Below are 25693 nucleotides of genomic sequence, written 5' to 3'. Positions count from 1 at the left end.
GAAGATACAGAAACAACTCCAGACATACTCAGCTACTTCATCTTTGACAAATGAGCCAACCATCCTCACTGGAGGAAAGATAGCTTCTTCAATAAATGATGTTGGAAAAACTGGATTTCACCCTGCCAAAGATTAAAACTAGACCCCTATCTTTCACCAAGCACTAAATTAAAATTGAAGTGGATTAAAGATCTAAATATTAAAACAGAAACACTAAACTTGCTGGAAGATAAGTTAGGTAGAACTCTCAAAGACATTGGCGTAGGAAAAGACTTTTCGAACAAATCCTCAGTAGCACGGGAACTAGCACAAAGAATTAACAACTGGGATCTCATCTTCTGCACTGCAAGGGAAAACACCAACAGAGCTAAGAGACAGCCTACAATGTGGGAAAAAATTTTTACCAGCTGTTCCTCAGACAAAGGTCTACTATCTAGAATATATAAAGAACTAAAAAAATCAGATCCTCCAAATATAAAGACCCAATTCAAAAATGGGCATCTGAAATGAACAGACATTTCTCAGACAAGCAAGTAAAAGCAGCAAATATGAAAAAATGTTCAACATCACTGGTCATTCGAGAGATACAGATGAAAACAATACTGAGATTCCACCTTAGCCCAGAAAAAATGGCTGCTATCAAGAAATCAACCTTTGTCACCTGCTGCGCAAGCGCAAGGACCTGAGTTTGATCCCAGGTACCAAAAACAAAAAAACAAAAAAACAACAACAGAAAACCAAAAGAAATCAACCAATAACAAATATTGGCGGGGCTGTGGGGAGAAAGGAACCCTTCTCCATTATTGGTGGGAGTTCAGACTGGTGCAACCACTGTGGAAATCCATATGGAGATACCTCAAAAAACTTAAGATTAGAGGTCCCATTTGACCCAGCTATCCCTCTGCTGAGTATCTTTCCAAAAGAATTAAAAGTATCATATCACAGTGATATATGCTCACCCATATTTATAGTGGCACAATTTGTAATAGCTAAAACTTGGAAACAGTCCAAATGGCCATCAGCTGGAGCATGGATAAAGAAGATGTGGTTTTTCTATAAAATGGAGTACTGCTCAGCCATAATGAGAAACCAGAGACATTTATAGTTAAATGGATGCACATTGAGGCCATACTCTCAAGTGAAATAATAGGACACACGTGTAAATACCAAATAATTTCTCTGGTGTGAAAAACTAAAAGTGTAAATAAGGTTCAAATGGTATAACAATGTGAAATAGGAAGAAAAGGTCTAAAGGAGTGGGGAAGTGGGAAGGGTAGGGGAAAGGAAAGAAGGGAAAAGAAAAAATATGAGAAAAGGAAAAAAATGGAAATAAAGTCTTTGTAAAGAGGGAAGGGTGGAGAGGGTGAATGAAGGGCAGGGAAATGGGGAAAAAATAAGAACCAAGATACATCATGTAAAAGTATAAGATCCCAATGATGAATGTAACTTTATTGTATACCTAAAATGTACCAATAAACTTACTTAATGGAAAAAAATATTGTGTAAAATTGAGTTACATTTGTGTTGAGTTCCTGTCCCTCCACCCGGGCCATCCAGATGGCCTCCCCAAACTGTGACCTAGCTGTCACCATCATCACTGCTGCCTGTGAAGAAATCGAGCCCATTGGGGTCTCTGCTAGGGGCCCTCTGGACAGGAGCTACAGCAGGAGCTGATGACTTTCATGATGTCTGGTGACAAAGGGATTTCTGCCTTCCTGAGTCAGACAACCTTTTCAAATGGGCCTTCATGGAGCACTTGGCATAGCTGATATGCGAAGGCCTTGGAACAAGCTCTCCCTAGGGTTCCCATGGCTACTCTTACTGTAAGCACACAGTGATACTAATGATCTTCACACAGTGCTCTTGCCCCAGCATGGACAACCACGGTAATATCTACACGGACATCCTGAAGGACAAGTGGGGTGCCCTGCATGATATCAGCACCATTGTGCTCTCTTGTCAGAGCCTTTTAGGAAAGCCTGTCATAATCAACCCTTTGAACACACATGTTGCTGAGCTATGGAAAAACCTCACAGGTTTTAGGTACCTGCAAGAAAGCTATTCAAAGCTGGTCTGTAACTAAGACCTCCTGCTCTTGGCTGTCCAGCCTGTCCTTGTGCCCTCTTTTTAATTTATTTTTTTCCTTAGGTGGCCTGTTCTTTCCTAGATTTTTATGTAAGACTGTCTTAAGCTGTGGTGTTTTTATTTTACTTCTTATTTATTTATTGACTGTTTTGTTTTGAGACAAGTTCTCACTATGTGTAGCCCAGGCTGGCTTTGAACTCAGCAATCCTCCTGTCTCAGCCTGCTGAGTGCTGGGGTTACAGGCACACTCTACCATGCCTGGAAGTTAGGTTTTATTTTAAAAAATGAAGTACCTGAACCTTTTTGGTGTATACCAGAAAAATATATTTTGTTTTTCTTGTGAAAAAGTGTATAAAATTATTTTCAGGCTGTACTAGGTATACATGGAACATAAATGAATTTTGTATTTTAGACTTGTATCCTAGCCCCAATATCTCATTATGTATTATGCAAATATTCCAAAGGGCCAGAATTCCAAAATCTGAAACATTTCTGATCCCAGGCATTTTGGATAAGGAATATTTACCCTGTACTAAAAAACAAAAAGCAAAAACCATTTCCTTCTGCTATACATTTGTCCCTGATTTTTTGCTTCTGCTTACATTGCTAGTATGAATAATGTATACCCATCATTGCTCAGGTATGAATTTATAGAATGTGTTCCTAAAAGGCATGAAAATCATTATCTACTTACATCTTTGCCAACGCTATGTTTTGTCAAACTTTTGGATCTATGGCTGGTGAAAACATGATATCTCAATATAAATTAAATTTGTATTTCTCATTATGACTGAAGTTGAACATCTTTCTTTTTTATTTTCGGTGCCTAGACTCAAACCCAGGGTCTTACACATGTTAGGCAAGCACTGTATCACTGAGCTGCATCCCCACTACCATCTTCTTAAAAGTACTCTATTTTCTTTTTCTGTGAGCTAAAACTCATGTTTCTTAACTCTTATGGTGATGTCAGTCTTTTGATTTATTGGAGCTCTTTTATACAAGGGAAACTAAATCTTTGTCATCTGAGTTGCAATTTTTAAAAAGTTTGTTATTTTTTAACATTTGAAGTCTCTTGAACACATTCAATTCTTAGATACTAACATTTTTTAAAATGGTATTTATTTATTTATTTATTGGTACTGGGGATCGAACTCGGGACCTTGTGCTTGTGAGGCAGGTGCCTGAACCACTGAGCTAAATCCCCGGCCCAGGTACTAAAATTTTAACAGCTACATTGTACATGAAAGTAAGAAACTGTTTGTAAATGTTGCTAACTTGAACTTAATGACATTAGTTCTGAAAATATCTGAAGACAAGTTTGTGTATGGTTAAGTTAGATTCATTCCTTCTTACAGAGAAACAAACTCCAGCTAGACATCTGGAAGAGTATTCTCTCATTAGAGCAACTTTAAAATAGAGCATTAGGCCCGGGGATTTAGCTCAGTGGTTCTGCCAGCTGCCCCCCAAGTGCAAGGACCCCAGTTCGATCCCTGGTACCAAAAAGGGAAAAAATAAATAAATAAATAAAATAGAACATTGATGGATTTCCCACCCATCTCCCCTATTTTTTTTTACTGAATCTGTTATTGGAAGAGGAGATAGCAAACCTTTTCCCAGGTTATTGGACAAAATAGGCACTATTTAGTGATGTTGAATAAATGATCTCTACATCCTTTAGAAGGTTGTATTAGCTGTTTTCTAAGAAGTCTTTATTCTCATGTTTTTATTTAAAATATTAATTTCTGTATCAACACAGTTTTATATAACTGAATTTTTTTAATAACTGAATTTATATGGTTACACTGTTTATAGTTTTATAAATTGGGTCTTATTATGCATTGTTTTCTGGGTCTTGTTCTTTTCAAATAGTAACAGATACTAGAGCTTCCTCTAAGCCAATGAATAGAGCTCTAAGTCATTAGTTCAGTGGCTATATAATATGCTATCGCATAAGGGATTATCTCATGGAACAGCTTTAGCTTTTAGCTGATCCCTTACTGATTCATTTTGTTTCCTGTTTTTTGTCAGTGTTAACATTGTCGTAAATACCTTGTACATGTCCTTACATACTAGTACATTTTTTTATGAGATAAGTATGGGATTGCTGGTTTAAAGGACATATACACATGCATATTTAATCATTATTGTCAAATTGCTTTCCAAAACTTGAGAGTTTTTCTAAAGTTCTTCTATTTCACATAATAGCATGAAATAAAATTATATGGTCTTTTTATAGTTGTTATGTTTGCTGAATTCTTAAGGGAATCTCTCTAAAGCATTCTATAATAAATTGATCATCTTTCTGTGTTTGGAGTGGTTATGTAACTTTAATTCAAAATAAAACCAACTTCTTTTGTCAAAGCTCTAGTTTACATCCATAGAACCAATGCGATATTCCAGTAGATTATAGGTATTAGGTAAATAGAGTTGAGAGAAATTTCAAAATCTGATTTTGAAGATGTGGTTTGGGAAATAAGGGCCATTTTGGTGATAGTTTTTTTTTTTTTCAGTACCAGGGATCAAACTCAGGACCTTGCGCTTTCGAGCAGATGCGATGCAGCTGAGCTAATCGCCCCCCCGCCCCCCCGCCCAGTAATAGATTTTTATTTTTAAATTGGATATTCACTTGGTTGCAAGAGGGTTAATTATAAAATTCTCTTTCCCTAGTAGACTTTCAGCTTGAACAGATAAATATAGAGCACCAATGTTCAGAGAGGGAACTCCGTAAAAAATGTGTGGGTAGCTGTTGTAGTTTTACACAGCAGATAACATCTAGAATAAAGAGCAGATGAAAATACTCATTGAGGATTAGTGTTCTTGAAACATCATCAAATACAACATTCTCCAAGCCCAGCATTCAGAATCATTCATAAGCTTGATCATTTTGCCTGTCTGATATTTCTCACTGAGCTCAACATAATTTTCCTTAATCCTATATTTTTCTGTTTTCCATACTTCTTCCTAGTGCCTCATTTTTGTTTTCATGCTTTGGAAGACATATGTGTTCTGTTGTACATCCCTGATTGCAATCTATTTTTTCAATATTTCACATAAGTGTTATCTCCTTCATAAAGCTTCTTTGATGTCTTGGTCCACTTCAATCCTTTTCAGCTTTTAACCCCTGAAACACTGGTATTTTGAATTTTTCCCAACTATTTCATGAGTATATTTGCGCAATGCTAAAAGGCTTGTTTTTGGGGGGTGTCTCTTTTATGTGAAGCACTATTCTAAATAGTTGGTTTTACAGGAATGAGTAAGACATACAATGTCCCTGTCCTCGTGGATTGTATGTTCTCATGGAGAGAGACAGCGAATAGATGAAATAAGAAAATATATTGTAAAAATATCATATTGTAAAAATCCAAAGAAAAAATTTACAAAGGATGAATCAGAGTTCTTAGTTGTGAATGGTAGTGCCTACTCTAGTTAGTATAAGCAGAAAAAAAGATTTTTTTTTTTTTTGGTACCGGGGATCGAACTCTGGTCCTTGCACTTGGGAGGCAGCTGGCAGAACCACTGAGCTACATCCCCAGCCCAAAATAAATCTTTTTAAGGTTGTTAGGCTGAATCTTCAGGGAAGCCAGAGAATCAATCTTGGAGTCTGCTTAGTGAGAAACAATGCCCAAATTATACCTCAGGACCAAATCATTAAAGATTCTACTGCTTTTGCCACTGGGAACATATTAAAACCTGTTCTGCAGTTGCTGAGCATGAGATGCATCTGCTGGGATCTCTGCCTTGCCCACTTCTGAAAGAAAGCTGATGTCACTTTGAAACATTGTTTCAGAATGGATTCCACTTGATGTCTCCATTGTATAGTTTGCTTCATAATTGAAATATCATGTGGATATGTTTGGATGACAGAATGTAGGCCACATACGTGCTTACTGCTTTCCGGAAAGGCTGGGAAAGTGAATTTTTGACTTCTATTTCAGGGAGACAGGCTTTTAAGATGAGAAATTCCCCAAACAAGGAAGGCCATGTGAAGGCACTGAGTACTTAAAAGCCACAGGAAATTTGACATGGTAGATTGTGACACAAATTTGAAGTTAGACTTGAATAGTCAGAGAGAGCCTCTCTAAGGGCATGGTGCTTAAGCTGACACATGTTGAGAAATCCATGGAAGGATATTGGCAAAGAGTATTTCAGTCAGTAGAGGGAACAAGTGAGAACCCCCTGGTTTGGAATTGGGGTGAATCATAGGTATGCTATATGAGCTTGACCTGTTGGAGGAAGAGGAGCTTGGCTGAGGGGGCTAGAGTACATAAGCAACAGGAAGTGTAATATGAAGTAACACTGGAGAGGAGGTTTTAGCAGTGAGGACACTAACCTTACTTTGTCCTTCTCTGAGATGTTCTGCTGAAAGCAGGAATGTAAATAGAGGTGTAGAGACAAGAAAGGCATTTATGTGTTACTAAACCCCATGAACTTTGGGTATCATAGGATGACTAAAATTATTTGTATATTATTCAGGAGAAGATCAGCATGAGGAATCTAGCAAAGATAAATACTAGAAAGAATAGTGTCCAGTGAGCACAGGGATGAAGTCTTCTGTTTTTATTTCAATGTCCCATCCTGGTGGGCCTTGAAAGAAGTGGCTTCTTAATTCTTTTCACTTTGCTGACCAAAAACACTGTATTGCAGTTGTATTTACTTGTACTGCCTTAGCTTTCATTACTGCATCAGAATACAAAAGGCTATAGCCCCAGATGTATACTGGTAGATTTTTCCAATTAAAGAATTGCATTATAATGAAGTGACAGAAAACTGCTTTTTAAGACTATTTTTAAAAAGAAATCAACTTCACAAAGAAGTATAAATTTGCCTTTGGAATGCAGAATAATTGCCACTGTGAATAAAGTGAATTCTGCCTCTTGTTCACTCTGTTTTCAATTTTGAAACTTGGCTTCTAAAACTGGAATACCAAGTCCAAATTTATTTAATTCTGTCATACCATAGAGTGGCATTTAGTTTTTGGACCATAGATAGTAATAGTTTTTCAGCCTTGGCACTGACTGTATTTTGTGTCAGACAATTCTTTGCTACTGAGAGCCTCTCCTGTACATTGTGACCTGTTCAGCAGCATTCCTGGCCTGTACCAAGTAGATGTAGGTAGAATATCTGCCCTCAGCTATCATAACCCAGAGTGTCTTTAGGTGTTGTCAGATATCACCTGTGGTTGAGAACTATTGGTCTATCTGTATCTGTTTGGCTTTCTTTTAAAACTTGTTCTATGTGTTCTTTCTAATATTCTTTGATGCCATACCTGGTAGGTCTTTGTAGAGCATGCGTTCTTGTTCTTTTTTTGTTGTTATTTTTTGGTACCAGGGATCGAACTTGGGTCCTTGTGCTTGCGAGGCAGGCGGCGGAACCACTGAGCTAAATCCCTGGCTGTAGAGCATGCATTCATGTGAATAGTCTGAATGTGATCTCTCTAACCTCAACATGCAGAAGGTTTTGTTTTGTTTTGAGATGGAGTCTCAGTGCCAGCTGGCCTTGAATTTCTGGGTTCACTTCAGCCTCTTAACTATCTGGGACTACAGGTGTGTACCACCACCTTGGCTCCACAAAGTTTAACAGGGTTTTTAAATGAGAAGACAAAAACGCTTTTTCATTGTGTCTATAAGATTTAGATTTTTCTAGTACTACTTTTATAAGACCAGATAATGTTTAATCAAGAGTTTATTGTGAGCACTGTTATAGTTGATTCTGAAACAACCATTTAACTCTTTCTTCATTATACCAGCAGCATTATGGTTTCTGAATTTGACCCTAGTCTCGGGTGTGAACTCTCATTAGCCAAGCTGGTTGTTTTGAGACTGCTGGACACAACCTATTAAGGGGTCATAGAATCAATTTAGTATTGTGGCAGCCAACACATTATAAAATAACAGAGAAAGTCAGGGTACACTGTGGATAGTAAAGATAACTTGTCTCTCAGAATGTTTGTTTCACTTGTCTGTTTTTGTGTGTATGTGGTAAGTCTTGTTAAACACAGATGTACACCGCGTAATTACCAACTCCATATACAATGATTGAGTGACATTGTAGCTGTCTTAATTTGTGTAATTACACTCTATGTTGAGAAATCACCTAACTGCATTTCTCCCAACCTATTCCATTGTTAAGCAACACATGACTATTTATTTTCTTATTGTGGCTTTTACTTGAAAAAGTAAGTCTTGGTTTAAACTAATGATGGTAATTCCATTCTTGCCAGTGATTGATTCAGGAGGCCAGGTGGAAGGCAGTCTATACATGGAGTTTCCTTAGTGCAGTTCCTGATTCTAGAATAGGCATTTGATCTAAATTGACCCAGTCAACCTGAAGCAAAGGATGTTAGGTAAGGGAACCTCCATTCTTCTGCTTCCTGTGTTCAGAGAAGCTTGGGAAGCCAGTACTAGTTAGTGGCTGCCATCTTAAATCACAAAAGGAAACAGCTGATGATATTAATCATAGATGTAAGCTGGGCAATCAGGAGGCAGTTTGGAACTGGTAGATTCACCCACTTGAAAGCCTACTCCTACCTATGGTCTTTCAGAAATAATACATTTCCAAAGTACTTAAAGCATTTCTGAGTTTCTCATTCTATTTGTACCTGAAATGGTACTGACTGATGAGTATAAGTGAGGATAGTCATGTTTTGGAATACTAATTGCTGGGATTTATGGATGAAAATTATAACAATCCCCATTTCTTATCCAGTAGTTGGACTTGGGAATGATTTACTGCAGGTCTCACAAAACAGCTTTATTTGAATGTAATATTTAATATTTGTAGGATTTGCTACTTTATGTATCCTGAGTGTTTTACATGTAAAAATCTCATTATTTAAAGGCTCTATTAGCCATACAAGTTTTGTTTTTGTTTGTTTTTATTTAGCAGTTCTGAGACTTTACAACTTCCTTTTCATCTGTTCTCAGAGATCCTTTTGTTTTCTGAGCTCAAAGAACAGCTGTGATTTTCTTTCACTGGTATATTTGCCTGTAGTTCTCTGCAGAGTATTCAAAAGGAAAAATTCATTTTCCTCATCCTTTTTAAAGGCCCCTCTCTGAAATAATTAAGGATATAAAGACAGCAGCCGGTAAGAAAATACAAATTACTCCATGTGTTTAGACTTAGAACTTTAAAAAAATTATTATTAGTATTTTTGGTACTGGGGATCAAACTCGGGACCTTGTGCTTTCGAAGCAGGTGGCGGAACCACTGAGCTAAGGGGCTTTTAACTCTAGGTGTTCTTAGCACCAAGGAATGGATATTGGAAAGCTATGGCTGTCCCTAACTTACTGTCAAGGGGTAGCAGTCTCTGTCTCTGTCTCTGTCTCTGTCTCTGTCTCTGTCTCTGTCTCTGTCTCTCTCTCTCTCTCTCTCTCTGTCTCACACACACACACACACACAGTATATTGAGGGACAATTCACATAGCATAACTTTCACCTTTGTAAAGTATACAGCTCACAAGTTTTAAAAATATTGTTTGGTGGGCCATAGTGGTGCGTGCCTGTAATACCAGCAATCTGGGAGGCTGAGGCAAGAGGACTGCAAGTTTGAGCCATCCTAGGCAACTTAGTGACTTAGTGGGACTCCGACTCAAAGTAAAAAGTAGAAGGCTAGGGATGTAGCTCAGTGTGAAGGCCCTGGGTTTAATTCCGGATACTAGGTGTGTATTGGGGTGTGGGGAATGACAGTTCTCAATCATCACCATTATTTAATTCCAGAACATTTTCATCACCACAAAAGAAACTTCCATGCCCCAAAATAGCCACTTCCTATTACCTTCTATCTATGGACTTTCCTCTTCTGGACATTTCATTTGAATGGGAACCATATAATACATGGTCTTTTGTTCCTGGCTTTGTTCATTTATCATTGTTTCCAGGGTTTATTCATTGTGCAAAATGTTTTAGCATTTCATTCTTATCTATTGCTAAATAATACTGTATGGATATACATATATGCATATTTTGTTTATCCATTCATCAGTTGCTAGATATTTGGATTGTTTTCCATTTTTTTGGCTATTATGAATAATGCTGCTGAGAAAATTTGTGTACAGGTATTTTGTGGACATACATATTCATTTTTCTTGAATAGTTTTTATACCTTCTAGTGGAACTGCTGAGTCATAAGATAATTCTGTGTTTAATTTTGTGAGGAACTTCTGAACTGTTTCCCAGAATTTTTACACCATTTTAAATCCCACCAACAATGTGTGAGGGTTCTAATTTCTCTGTATCCTCACCAACACATATATTCTTGATAGTTTTTTATTTTTAGCCTGCTTTAATGGGTATGAAGTGCTGTCTCATAGTGATGGTGTTTTGTTTTTGTTTTTGGTGTTGGGAATTGAACCTAGTTCTTCACACATGGATGAGCTCTAACCCCGAGCTATACTCCTGATTATGGTTTTGATTTGCCTTTCTCTATTAACTAAAGATGTTGAACGCACTTTCATGTGCTTATTAGCCATTTGTGGCCAATAAAATGCCTATTTAAAACTTTAGGCCATTTTAAAATCAGGTTTTTGTCTTTCTATTGTTGAGTGGTGAAGAGGAAGAATGTCTTTTTTAAAGCTTTTTCTTCATTATGACTCTGGCATCTATTCACTTATTTGAACAATAATTTATAAAATCTTTTTCTCAAGTAAGGCAGTTATGTCTCCTTTTCAGTGTCATTCACATTTTTTGGGGGCGTGCAGTTCTGAGTATTTGCACTGAGCTACGTCAGAGCTCCCCCCTAAAGTTTTGAGACAGTCTCACCGAGTCACTGCGGAGCCCAGATTGGGCTTGAATTTATGATACTTCTGCCTCAGCTTCTGGTAGTGCTAAGATTACAGGAATGCACCACCGTGTCTGGTATCACTTGGTTTTTTTTGAATGTTGATCACTGAGAGATTGTCATAATTTAAAAAATTGAAGGTGAGATTGTGCTGTGCAAAGACAGATAAGTGGAAGAAATTAAAAAGGACTGCTAACATAGATCAAACATGATAGGGTCCTTGTGAACTGAATTAAATCCCTAGATTTCTTGTGGAATCTGAGCAGGGAGCTCACTACTGCCAAGTATATCAAACAACTATTGTTGGTTTCTGTTGTACTCCATTTTTTTTCTAATCTCACATACTTATTTTGTGATTAGAACACTCAAAATTTACTCTTAGACATTTTGAAAGTATGCAATATGTTGTTATTAATTATAGTCACTGTGCAAATATGTCTTTTGCACTACTTATTCCTCCTGTTGAATGGAAATCTTGTATCCTTTGATCATCTTGCCAACCCCTGCCAACCACTATTCTTCAGTTCTCTAAATTCAACTTTATTTATTTTGCTCTTTTTATTAGTGCATGATTGTGAAACATAATTTAAGTACATTCATCATAAGGAGTTGGTAAATGACATGTACATATTTCATTTTAGTCCTTTTTATCCCCTGACCCCATCTTAGATCCTCTTCTCATCTGCAAAAGGTCTTCCTCCCTGTTTCCTATCAGCTGTCTTCTGTTTTGCTCTTTAAATTCACTTTGGGTTTCTCATAAGAAAAACTGTGAAATATTTAACATTCTTTGTCTGTGATTTATTTCACTTAGCATTATAGTCTCAAGGTGTGTCTGTTTTCCTACAAATGACTCAGATTTATCCTTCCGTATGCTGGGTAGTATTCCATTGTGTATACCACATTTTATTTATCCATTCATCTGTTGATTTAGCCTGTGCTGCTATAAACATGGGTATGCAAGTATCCCTGTAATATGTCTTTAACTTTTTTTTTTTTTTGGTACTGGAGGATCGAATTCAGGACCTTGTGCTTGAGAGGCAGGTGTGGCACCACTGAGCTAAATCCCAGGCCCTGTCTTTAACTCTTTTGGGGGAAGATATCCAGAAGAAGTATAGCTGAGTTTGTCATACTCCTTAAACACTCCCCCATCGGGAATATAAACACTGGTATCTAGGATTACAAGGTTTTGTATATAATACTTTGATCATGCATTCATTTTATTTTTTCTCATCAGAAATGTAGATATTGGAAGAATTCATAGTTTGTTTAACTAGAACATAAGAATGAATGCTTTCTGTAGCTATCACATATTCCATCTGTTGTAGTAGCAAATGTAGGCTATTGATTAGCATGATTAAATTATAGGAAAGAATATCCATGAGACTAAAATGACCCTTTTGAATGTTTTGTCTACATTTAATGGAGTTAATGTGGGTATAATCTTTCAGTAAGGGCATTTATATCCGATTATCTGGTTAATATTAAATAGAAAAAGATAACATAAATAGGATCTGTGTAAAAAGTGCTGAAGGAAAGGTATGGGGGTTGGAAAGAGCACAGGCTTTCATGCCGGACTGGGTTTACCACTTCCTCTTTGGTAAACCTTGGATAAATCACATTCATCTCTCTCAAATTTATGTTCTTCATTTTAAAATGAAAAAATCCATTTTGTGAAATGTGAAGATAAAGTGATGCAGTGTGTGAAAAGCATTTAGGCTAGTGCTTGGTGATACCTGCTATATAAAATGTTTCAAATTTACATATTTTTTTGAAAAGTTCAGATAATCTCTACTAGTTTAAATTGGAATATCTCTCAATTTTGACAAAATTTTCTGGTAATTTAATTTCATAGAAGGTATGTAAACCTTTTTTTTTAAGGATTAGCTTTTCATTATAATGATAAAATATCATTGAAGAAAATTTGGAAAATTATTTAAAAAGTTGCATTTTACAAAATTTAGAAAAGCATAGATAGAAATAAAAGCTTTAAATAGAAACGTGGTTCAAGAAAAAAATGATCCTCAGGGGTTGGAGATTTAGCTCAGTGGTTGTGCTGCCTGCCTGGAAAGCGCAAGGTCTGGAGTTCGATCCCCGGGAAGGAGAAGGAGACGAAGGAGAAGGAGACGGAGACGGAGACGGAGAAAAGGCAGCAGTGGTGTTAAGTGGAAATTACGAATAAGAGCAGAATGAAGTCTGTAAAGACAGATGAATCCTATGAAAAAAAATGTCTTCCTTTACTCAGATCTGAAATGGACATTTACAAAAGACCAATTGAGAGACTATGTATATTATTAAGAGTTCTTAGAGTATGATCAGAAAGGGCTCAAGATGAGATTAGGTTTCTAAATGTTACTCTGACAACAAAAACATTTTTAAAAACTGTGGAGTAATAGGAATAAGTAAAGGTAAGATTGCTATTTATATTCAATGATGTTAAAACAGACGGCAGTGAAAGCATAATTGTTTACCTCTTAACCATAGTTCTGGTAAGGAACCTTTTTTTTTTAACTTGAGGGATGGAAATGATGCCAAATGATAATAATAATAAGAGGTGGTCTAATTTCAAAATAGTAAAAAGCCAATTAAAAAAAGGGGCCGGGAATTTAGCTCAGTGGTTCCACCGCCTGCCTTGCAAGCGCAAGGTCCCGAGTTCGATCTCCGGTACAAGAAAAAAAAAGAAGAATAGTAAAAAGCCATATAAGGGAAGGGAGCATAGAGGTATCTCAGAAAAAATACACTCTATAGTACTTAGAACTGTATATGAGATTGAGGTCTTTGTGAACTCTTAGAAAATGAGAGAAGTGATGGGAAAATGTAGATTAGTCTTCTGAGAACAAGAAAGTAGATTTCAAACCAAAGAACAACTATATACATAAGCAGGATTCTAGAATAGATGATTAAAAATGAATTTTAAAAGTTGTAAATATTGGCCTGGGACTGGGGCTCAGTGCTAGGGTGCTTTCCTAGCATGCAGGAGGGCCTGGCTTTTTGAGGAAAAGATAGTTGTAGAGTATCCTCATTTTCTTCTGAATAGGATTGTGGAATGCTTAGTAGAGTGAAGTGCTATAACCAAGCCAGCCAATATTGTAATACTTAGCTATTTGTGACTTAAACTGTGCCTCCTTGAATTGGGCGTGGTGGCACATATCTGTAACCCCAGCACTCAGGGGACTGAGGCAGGAGGATCACTGAGTTCTAGGCTAGCCTGGCCTACATAATGAGTTCAAGGCCAGTCTGCACTACAAAGTGAGTCCCTGTCTCAACAAACCAAAAAAAAAAAGTGCCTCATTTGGGATGTGCTACAAGGACAAAAATTAACTGGATTATTTACATGTTAAAATTATTTTTATGTATTGTGTTAAATAATGTATGCTATTAAAATTAATTTAATCTGTTCTTTTTAATTAATGTGGCTACTAGACTTTACATATGTGGCTCACATGTTTCTATTGGTAGCGCTGTGCTTTAGGCATAGTAATACTAAGTTATTTTTGAAAAATTTGAAAATTTAAAGTTAAGGTAGTAGATACTAAACCAAGGTTTTAATATTTTAAATACTGTGAATTTTTATACTTAACTGGACTTACAGCTGATTGAACAATCCCCCCAAAGAATCCTAATAAAAAGGACAAAGATGTCTAATGGTAGAAAGTTCTAGTGTTAGTGACCACAGAAACAGCAGAGAGTGCGAGATTGTAGCAATGGGCCAGACATTATTATTAAAAATTACTTATTTTTTAAAATTAAACTTTAAATTTTGGCAGAATCACAGATTCATATGCAATTTTAAGTAATACTGCAGAGAGATCCAGTGTGCCCTTAATCTAGTTTCTCCCAATAGCAACATTAACTGTAATAAAACATTACAAGGATATTAACATTAATATAATTCACAAATCTTTTGGGGTTTCATCAGTTTTACTTGTAGTCATTTCAGTATATATTTAGTTCTAGGCACATTTTTATCACATAAAGGCTCCTGGGTCCAGCACCAAAGTCAAGCTGTATTCCTTTTTGTAGTTGAGTAATATTTTAATCTTCAGCATTTTTGCAAATTCATATATGAGTGGAAGCTGGTAATGATAAGTTACATAGTTGAAGTATTATTATTTTCCAACTGAGATTGAAAATAGCTATTAGACAGAAAGGATGGACTGAATTGATGAAGATGTATTATTCATTGATGTAAAATTCCATGTATATTATTCAAAAAAATAATGTAATTGCAGTTGGATGTGATGTGGTTTAATAGCAAGTAAAATGCAAAACACCTGAGGAGTTTCAGTTGACAGCAGATTTAGTGTGAGTCACAGTATGATTTGGGCTGTACTAATAGAAGCATAATGACTGAGGACTATGGCCCAAAGTATTGTGTTCATGTCTGAGTACCTTATTTTAAGGATAAACATTTAAAAACAAGTATATTCAAGAGCCAAAGCAGAATGATCTGATGGGAAAGTAACAGCTACTCAGCAGTAGACAAAGGCTGATGTAGAGTAGTGGACGGCCTTGAGAGATAATCAGGTCTTTGTCACAGGGATTGTTCAAGCAGAGGTTGGGTGAACACTAGGCAGGAACACTGTAAAGAATATTTTAGTATCACTCATTGGGGATCCGGAGGTGGAGAAGGTATTTTATGCATAATACCATTGTGGATCCTCTACATTGAGATTTTATAACTGCAGAACACTAGATTTTTTGTTTTTGGTACCAGGGATCGAACTCAGGACCTTGTGCCAGAACACTGGATTTTACTGTCAATCTTTTTATGGTTTTTTTTTTGGTACTGGGGATTGAACTCGGGACCTTGTGCTTGCAAGGCAGGCACTGGAACCACTGAGCTAAATCCCCAGCCCAAAACATTGGATTTTAAAAAGTGTTAATAGTGGTTGTTTCTGGGGGATGAGATTGTATAAGACTGTAACTGTTATGTATTTCTATATTTAATTTTTAGCATTTACTGTGAATATATATTCTGTTAAAAACAGTTGTAAACAAATACTGTTTTGCAAATCAACAAAAATTAATTTTTTAAAATTTCAAAAATAACGTAGTAAGTTAGAAGAAACCCTTTCAGTTTTTAAAACCCTTTGCAGGTCCTGGGTCTCAGAAAATGAGCCCCCAAAGTGAAGGCCTCAGAAGCAAAGTTCCTCTTTGAACATCTGCCTTTCTGTCTCATCCCTCATTCTCTCTCAGTGTAGGCTGCAGAAACTAGAATTCCTCTTCTCCAAACCAGGTCATAGAAAACAGAACTCGTTTTCCCCAGAGCCAATCACAAACCCTGAAAATATGACTGATCTCTTGCCTTTCTGTCTTGGAGCTGGCCAAGACCTCCTTTCTCTGATAGTAGGTCATAAGACCTCCATTTCACAAGGGGTCTTTCCCCATACCTGGGAGAAAGGAATGCTGCACAGAGAGCCCAAGAAGCAGACAGCCATGCCTATTAGCATTAGATCATATCTTTGTTGTCCAATCAGACTTCTACATGGCTGTCCATGCTTCATCAAACCTAAGCATAAAATGGATAGTTCAGCCTTGGTCTTTGGGTCTTCAGTCACTTAAAATTATGATCAAATCAATTTGTTATTATTTTCTCCTGTTCTGAATTCTTTTGGTATAGAGGTGTTGGCCATGGGCCTTTATGATGGGCAGAAAGGGAATCATCCCTTTTTCTGCCCCTACACATGTATCGAGACTTGTATGTACACGTGGAGGTTCGAAATGTGGATTTGATTTATTTTATTTTGCCTTTGGAAGACTAATTTGCTTAATGTTTACCATTATTCCTTTCTATATTTCTTTGGATAGTTACAGTGAAAGTTATTTGGGCTTTGGTAGATCATTCTGCTTGCTTAGATTTACCTTTAACCTCCAGGTTTGGATCATTAGGTAACTGTATATTAAGATCCTGACTACTTTCTGTGATTCATTTTCTCCCCAAGACCGCTGCTGCCTAGAATGCCCATACTATCTGTTAGTTCTAAAAGGAAATCTGAGTGGAAAAGACTGTTGTACTCTCTTAGGAAAATATTTCCTCCTAACCCAGACATCGTTTGTTCCCCTCAGATGGTTCTTTTATATTTTCCGAAGACCAAGGGTTGGCCCTTTGTGATGATTGGAAAAGCAGGACTATGACCCAGAGTTGCCTCCTGAGATGTTTAGGAGAAATGTTGCTAAGCTTCTTTAGTAAATAGGTTGTAAACAAAAACTCTGAGCTACTCTTCCCTTTATTATTATCTTAGTAAATGTTAGGTTAGCTTTTCAATTATCTAAATGTTGGAGTTCTCCCACTCACAAAATTTTTTTTGCGTATCTGTCTATGTATCTCTATCTTTTTATTGTTGCTTGAATCAGGATTTAAAAACTTAAATGGGGAGATGACAGCAGTTGATTAGAGTGGTCAGGCACTGTGGTCAGGTACTATGTTGTAGTTTTAAAAATTAGCACATCTCCATTTTTTTTTTTTTTTTTTTTTGGTACTAGGGATTGAACTCAGGACCTTGCACTTTCGAGGCAGGCGGCAGAACCACTGAGCTAAATCCCCGGCCACATCTCCATTTTAATAAAATGGATACACTAGGCCAGGGATTTAGCTCAGTGGTTCCAGCGCCTGCCTTGCAAAGTGCAAGGTCACGAGTTCGATCCCCAGTACCAAAAAAAAAAAAAAGAAAGGGATGCACTAAGATAGTCTGTTATCTGCATAGGATGGACCAATAGTCTGATGGAACTAATAGGGTTTATTATCCTAGTACAACATTCTGTTTTTCTAGACACTCATAAGACCTTTTCAAAATTGAAGATACAGTTTATTTTTCTGGAACATCTTCTTGGATTATAAATTTATCATTTAAAAAATTAATTTAAAATGTATACATAAAATATAAAATTCTACATGTTAATGGAGCTCTCACATATTTTTAAAACGTTTTTTTTTTTTTTTTCTCTTGCGAGGCAGGCACAGTACTACTGAGCTAAATCCCCGGCCCTTTTTTGTACCCAGGATCGAACTTGGGACCTTGTGCTTGGGAGGCAGGCTTGGGGCGGGGGAGGGGCACGACACAGGGCACCACTGAGCTAAATCCCTGGCCCTAACAGAGGTATTTTTGATATGCTTACTTTGCCTTTGCTTAACAGTGCCCTTTTGATGATATATATATATTTTTAAGGCAAGCACTTAGCAGTTTAAATGGTGTACAATCTTTGACCTTGTTAGTTGATGTCAACATAAAGCTGTTGGATGCTTGACATAGTGGCTCTAGGAGAAATTGTTATGTTACCATTTGGTCAAAGAGCTTTTACAGGCAGATACTGCCTTCAATGTTTGTGTTTGTTTGTTTGTTTGTTTGGTACCGGGGATTGAACTCCGGACCTTGTGCTTGGGAGGCAGGCACCGGAACCACTGAGCTAAATCCCCAGCCCTGCCTTCAATGTTTATACTGGTTATAATTCACTAAAATGTTCCCCAAAACTTTTTGGTCTTATTAATGAAACATGTAGGGCATATAACATGTGGCTTAAGCTCTAATGACCATAAACAGTTTTCTTGAATGGAACTCTTTTGCAATTTAATTTTTTTTTTTTTGTACCAGGATCGAACTCAGGTCCTTGCACTTTCGAGGCAGGCGCTGGAACCACTGAGCTAAATCCCTGGCCCTTGAATGGAACTCTTTTATTTTTCTCTAAGGTTTTTTTTTTTTTTTCAATTGGCACCACAGTAGTTGTTGGTATCATGGTTGTTGTATAGTCCAAACTCCCATAATTAGTTTGTGTTCTCAGATGTATTTGCATTTAGGTGTGTATATTTTTGTGTGTGTGGGAGATTGGTGCTGAAGATTGAACCTATGGCTTCATACTTCTAAGTTGCTAAGTACACACCGTACTACTGAGCTATATCTCTAGCTGTTTTTTTAGAGCTTGTTTTGTGATCTATTTTGCATATCATACAATTCACCCCTTTAAAGTATGATTGTAGAGTTATGATCACCACAATTAATTTCAGGTCATTATCACATATAAAAGAAACTCCATAATCATTAATATTTATTACCCATTTCTCTTTCTCCTCCCCCTCCCCCTGGAAATCACTTGTCTACTTCTGTTGCTATGTATTTGCCTATTCTGGACACAAAAAAATATTCCTCCTGGGGCTGGGGATTTAGGTCAGTGGTTCTGCTGTCTCCCTCATAAGCACAAGGTCCAGAGTTCGATCCCCACTACCAAAAAAACACAAAACAAACCAAAACCAAACAAACAAAAACATTCCTCCTGTCTAACTCTAATTATATATTCTTTGACTGTCATCTCTTCATTCTACCCTCTCCCTTAACCACCCAAGCCTCTGGTAAATCACCATTCTGCTTTCTATTTCTATGAGATCAATGTTTTTATATTTCACATATGAGTGAGACCAAGCAATTTTTGTCTTTCTGTGCTTGGCTTATTTCACTTAACATATTCTCTAGGTTTGTGTTGTCACAAATGATGGGATTCTGTTCTTTTTTCTGACTGAATAGTATTCCACTGTGAATACATACCACTGTGTGTGTGAGGGGGTGATAAAGGGGATTGAATCCAGGGCTTTTGCACTGAGCTATGTCCCCAGACTTTTATTTATTTATTTATTTTTGAGACAAGGTCTAAGGTGCCCAGCTGGATTTGAATTTGTAATCTTTCTACCTCAGCCTCCCAGAGTTCTGGGTTTCCAGGTGTGTGCCATCACATCTGGCTTCTGATATCCACATTTTCTTTATCCATTCAACTGTTGGTGTATACGAAGGTCAGTTTCATATGTTGGTTATTCTGTTTTTGTTTTGTTTTGTTTTTTTGTGACAGGGTCTCATTCTGTAATTCAGGGTGGCCTTGATCTCACTGTGTAGCCCAGGCTAGCCTTGAATTTGTGGGGTTCATACTACCTCAGCCTCTGGAATGCTGGGATCACGTGTGCGCCACCATGCCCAGCTAGTATGTTGGCAATGCTGAATAGTGCTTGCAGTATAAATAGGAGTGCAGCTGTCTTTTTGACACACTAATTTCATTTCCTTCATCTATGACCAGATGTATTAGCGAGTGTCTTTGAAGTAAGAAAACAAAGAAGGGTAATCACTAATGTAATAACAAACTTTGTGAGGACAATATGGGAACAAAAGTGGTAATATAGATGAACAGGAACCTCAATTCAACACATACTTTATTTTAAATTATTATTCTGTGCCTTTTGTGTAAAAGGGTGACTGCTAGCCTTTGGTACCAAACTTCAAGTAGTATAAAGAGTATAAGGGATTTATAATTTTAAACTTAAAGGGAGGAGATTCAAGAAGTAGGTAGCCGTTATCCATATGATATTCTATATGAATTCCTTAGAAGGAATTTTGGCATCTTTCCTCTTTTTTCTGCTTTTTACCTTTGCCCTGAAGTTGAAGGGTGGACTTCCCTGGATGTAGGCCTCAGGGCACCACTCTGTTTATTACATCCCTAGCAACTCTGTTTTTCTCTTGCTTTTCACTTGGCAGGGGAGCAAGGCAGAGCCCTGCACCGTAGAGCTACTGTTTTACTAGCTGCTGGGAGTGCAGCTGGAGAAATTTTAAAAGGAGGAGAAATCCTAGACTAGACTGGGGAGAGAGTTAACAGTGTATTATAAATAAAAACTATTGGAAAAGTTTTCTAACTCTGTAAATGGAAGAAAGCTTGTAATTATAGTAGTCAGAGAAATTTATTTGAGCACAGTGGAGAGGAAGTTGAGAAAAGTTGTATGAATAAGTACCCTGGGGGCATTGAGAAGTTTTTTCTGTTCTTTCCTCTTTTGTTATATGTCCAACAAATAAGAAACAGTTCCTGGGACTAGAGGTTGTTTTCAGAGGCACAGCGCTAATGGACATGCATGAGGTTCTGAGTTCAATCTTCAGCATCACAACAACAACAAAGTAGCCACCTGGCGTGAGGAATAGCGCAATTGTGTACAGTAACAGTGTGCACTCTGCCTACTGGATTTAGCTTGTAGAGTGAGCAAATGTTAAAGAGTCCTTTTGCTGTGGTTTTTGCTATTTGTCTTAGGTAAAATGGGGCAGGAAGACAAAGAGCCTTTCTAGAAAGTTGATGGTAAGCAAAGAAATATGTATTCTTACTTGTCTGAAGAAAGGAAATGTGTGCTGATAGCCATGACATTGATATCCTAGCCTCTTATTTCAGAAGGGTTATAAATGACAAAGCATAAAGAAATGTTAGTGGAACATAGTTTCTTATCTGTGGAAATTCTATATTTGGCACAGTCTATAATGGTCATCTCTCTGCTTAAAATCCTGTGCTTCCTATTGCCTGGAGAATAAAGCTTACAGTCTGTGGGCTTTGGTACTGAAAGCCTTTCATAGTTTGAACCCAGTCTAACCTTCAGGGCTCCTTATTTTCTCCTTTCCTTTTTTGCAACCTAGGCTTTTGCTTTGTTGGCTTCCTAGGATAGGACTTCTGATTCTCTGACTTTGTTCGCTTCTTTTTGTAGGAATGTCTTCCTACTCCTTTTCTGTTGGTGAAAATGCTAATCTTAAAGTTCCCAGCCCTTTTATTTATACTGTTATTAGGGCATTCTTCTCATTGTTATATTCATCTAGGGTCAAAAATATGTTTGGGTGCATATTAGAAGGCAAATACTATGTGCATTTGGATAGTCCAAACACTATGACTTGAATGCCATGGTACAGTGACGTGCATGTAGTAAATGCACGATAAATTATAATTACTGAATAGAGGCTATGAATTGGAGAGTCTAGGTATAATTTACCTTAAATTTTTTTGACTAGTTGACCCTCACCCCCCAAAAAAAGAAAAAGAGAAGGCAAGAATGACCAGTATACATTGCTGTGAAGTTCATGTTCAAATTTTAGGTAGACCATTCCCCTTTATCACTTTAAAAATAAATGTGAGATTATGCCTAGCAAAGGTTGAATCTCATTAAACTATATAACATCAAATAGGATTTTTAAAAACTCTCTGTTAGGAATTGGAATAAAGTCATTGTATAGATGCTTTTTAAAAAAATTTTAGCTTAAAAGTATTAATATCTGTTCTATGTGAATTTAGCAATTTAATAGTTTCCCTTGTGATAGTCCTTCAGGCTTCTACGTTTCTGAGACAGAAAAACATTTTCCGCTTAAAGAATGCCAGCTTCTTACACGCCCACAGTCTGACTTTTTGCAGGATTGAGTTTTGGGGTCTGTGGTTAATCAGCCTCTTTCTTTAGAAGTGGGCCAGGTATATGAAATTGGCCAGTAAAGAAAATTAAGCTTTATTTTTTTCCTCGTTTTTGATCTGATCACTGTCTTCCCCCATTTTTAGAATAAGTTTCCTTGTTTACTGTTTGTTGCCACCAGAAAAGAGTGCTTTCCTCATGATCTTTTCCCTTCTGTTGTGAAGCTTCTTTTCCATTATCTCAAAATAGGAAGCTCTATAATTTGTGAATCTAACAGTGAAATGACAGAATATCCCATAAGAAGTGATTTTTCTCAATTCAAACATCTTACTTACCAATTGTATTGGAATGCTTTGAACAACAAGCCTCAAAATTGTGATTTTTTTTTTTTTAAAGTCTGTATTTCTAACTTCCATCTCATCCCCGTGTGCATTTTGCATGTTTTTTGTTTCTTGGACTTGTGACCTTTGTTCCAGTGAGGTCATAAAAGCTAATGTAGTACAAGAATGAGTTCAAACCAGAAGGCACTGTGAGTCATTTGTTCCTTTGCTATAACAGCCAGTGTGCTGCTGTTAAGTGTGGTTGTGTCTCTTAATGAGCTCTCTGTCAGCACAGATCCCTTCAATCCAGTTGTGGCTGTGCGGAGAGGAGAGTGTGGTTCTGAGATAAAAGGTTTCCAGATCTAATAGACAAGACTTCTTGGATGTATAAAAAGATTCTAGCTGTATTTGACATGTAGGCTTTTCCATCGTATATCAGTAGTTGTTAATAAAATATTAATCCATTTACTTATTCATATATTTTATTGTACACACCATCTTTTTCCTCAGATACAACAGTTAATGACTTTAATAATTGAGCCCTTGAGAGAGCAGCATTTAGTTGCCTATGACTGAAAACAAGTTTCATTTGGCAGAAACAAATTATGTTAAACACATATCCTTATGATTTATAGAAGTTTATTGAAAGGGATAAACATGTAGAGACAATTTTCTTTTGAGAGTAGAAGGTACTGTTTGCAAGGCAGGTAGATTGAGAGGCATCTCTACTGTGAGAAGTGTTCATGTTTCTTTTCTTTTTTTCTTTTTTTTTTTTTTTTTGTACTGGGGATTGAACTCAAGACCTTGTGCTTGCAAGGCAGGCGCGGTGCCACTGAGCTAAATCCCCGGCCCAGTTCATCCATTTCTTAAAAGCTCTCTAGTACTTTAAGTAAATAATGCTAAGAAATGAATACATTTCTTAAAGACACAACTTCTAGCCACAGCTGGTCAATGTCTTCACTTATAAATTAATAGCTGTGTTTTGCTTTTTTTCATTGAGTGCTTGCCTGTTCATTGGCTGGAGTGATTGTGTATCATACCTAGTAGGATTCATGTAAGATACAGTGGAAGATAAATCAGACTGATGTCCCCAGACTTTTACATATATAGATATGCCTAGTAATAAAAAAAAGTCATTAATTTTGTTTGTTTTGAGGTTGGGTTTTGCTGTATTACCTAGGTTGGTCTTGAGTTCCTGGACTTAAGTGATCATCCTGCCTCAGCCTCCCAAATAGCTAGTACTATAGGCATGACCCATTGTGCCCAGCTGAGAGTCATTAATTTAAAAAGAATCTGTTGCCCATGGCGGAGCTAGGACAGATACATGGTAGGGATTGATTTTACTCATTGTAGGAAACAAGAAGCTCCAGAGAACCCAAGTTAAGAAAGGTCTATCTCCTGAAGATGTGATAAGAAGGAAGCTTGCTCTTTGCACAACTCCAAGGTGATTTTTAGCGGGTACAAAGCTGTAAAACCACTAGGGGTGTAATCAAGCCAGCTAAGGAAAAGGGAGGATCAAGTACTTGAAATTTGATTTTTGGGATCCATTGGGCATGTGTGTGAGGGAGCGTGGAGGCACTTGATTGTTCCACTGTTTCGATGGCGTTGCAGCATAGGCATCTTTATGCGGAGGAGAGGCAGTCTTCATGATAATTAAATCTTTTATTCAGCAAATATTCACTGACTATCTACTGTATGTCAGGCCTGGTTCTAATTATTGGGAGCATTTTTTTCCTGTACATATTTAAAGTGCTATATAAGTTGTTTCTGCTTCTAGAAGCTTGCAGTATAAGCTTTATTACATAAATTACTGTATTATGGGTTTAGAAATAGATGGGAAAACTTTGACAAGTACAAATTCATTTTGCATTATCACCCAAAGGGATAGATGCTTTCATTGGAAGAGTGGCCATGAAGAAGTCATGAAGGATTTATATGTGAATGATGGAATTTGAGACCAGCTAATTAGACTTGAAGTAACCTGTTCTGTGTAGTACTTTTACTTCTACTTGAAATTCTCTTAGTGCCTGATGACAGCTGATTCTGAGAGGCTTAGCAAAGTCCTGTTCTATGGTGTAATTAAATTCTGCAGCTCTTTCCAGAAATCCAGCCATTTGTTTTTTGTAGCTCATCATCTTCATTTCTCCCTCTTGAATCTGTGTGTGTGTGTGTGTGTGTGTGTGTAAAATGGGGTTAAATATTTTTAATATGTATGTGTATTTTCTATTTTTCTTGTCAATTTACTCTTAATCTAGAAAGTATTTTCTGAATATTGTATAATTTTTTTTGGTTATAGAGTATATAGTTGATCCTTTGGCTTTATTTTGCCTCTCCTAGGTCCAAAGCAACTTTTTCTTAATTTATGTAAAAAAGATTTTTGGAAGTTAATTTTTTGAGGAATAGCAGTAATAGAATGTGACAGACTTGATCACTGCACTGATTTCATTTTGCCAGTTAACTCTTACATGTGGAAGGGATTGGAGGAGAAGAGAAAATGCTAGAATTTTTGGCTGACTGGTCACAGCTATGAGATGGAACATGAAACAGCAAGTCTAGTGGTTATTTGAAGAGGCAGACCCACTCTCCTTTCTTAAAAACGTCTGGCTTAGGGCCGGGGATTTAGCTCAGTGGTTCCAGTGCCTGCCTTGAAAGTGCAAGGTCCTGAGTTCAATCCCCGGTACCCAAAACAAAACAAAACAAAACAAAACAAAACAAAACAAAAAACGTCTGGCTCTACCAGCTCTCTTTGAGCCACCACGCAGATGTCTTGCTGCCTGGCCTGTTTCTGGGTTTGCTGGAAAGCACTGCAGGAGTGTTTAGGCAGACCTCTGGGTCAGCAGTTGGCAGTCAGCTCCTGTGCCACCAGTTGAGGTTTTATATTTTCTGTTAATTGTTTGGTATTTGGTGTAAGATAGTTTTCTTAAGTGATCTGCCCCTCATCTTTTTTTGTTGTTGTTGTTGATTTGTATAATGAGACCCTCAGATTATTATTTCATATTAATATTATAAAGTTGGGGATTAGTCATGTGAGTTTAGAAACCTATTTATAAAATTGGAAGACTTGTAGACAACTTAGATTGAGACAATTTAATTCGATGTTTTTAAAGCAAGCAGATTTATTTTGATAGGCTCAATTCTATGAGCCTTAAGAGATAAAGTTAGTTACAGACCTAAAGTTAAAGTTTTCTTCCAGTGGAATACTTTTCAATTTTATTTATTTATTTATTTATTTATTTATTTATTTATTTATTTATTTATTGGTACCGGGGATCGAACTCAGGTCCTTGTGCTTGCAAGGCAGGCAGCGGAACCACTGAGCTAAATCCCCAGCCC

At 37.0% G+C, this 25693-nt stretch overlaps 1 protein-coding gene and 1 pseudogene across 1 annotated transcript in view; both read left to right on the top strand.

The window, feature by feature from the left end:
• Mcu (mitochondrial calcium uniporter) overlaps window positions 1-25693 on the top strand; it is a 173148-nt gene that overhangs the window by 28180 nt on the left and 119275 nt on the right. The gene's annotated exons all lie outside the window — the stretch shown is intronic.
• LOC106009501 (ubiquitin-conjugating enzyme E2 C pseudogene) lies at window positions 1423-2226 on the top strand (annotated as a pseudogene).

This window comes from Heterocephalus glaber, unplaced genomic scaffold (genome assembly GCF_053883595.1).
Source record: "Heterocephalus glaber isolate CG9 unplaced genomic scaffold, H.glaber_assembly_v1.0 deba00001497, whole genome shotgun sequence".
NCBI lineage: Eukaryota > Metazoa > Chordata > Mammalia > Rodentia > Bathyergidae > Heterocephalus > Heterocephalus glaber.
The sequence above is the reverse complement of the archived record's forward strand: the minus strand, read 5'-3'. Positions and strand labels throughout refer to the sequence as shown.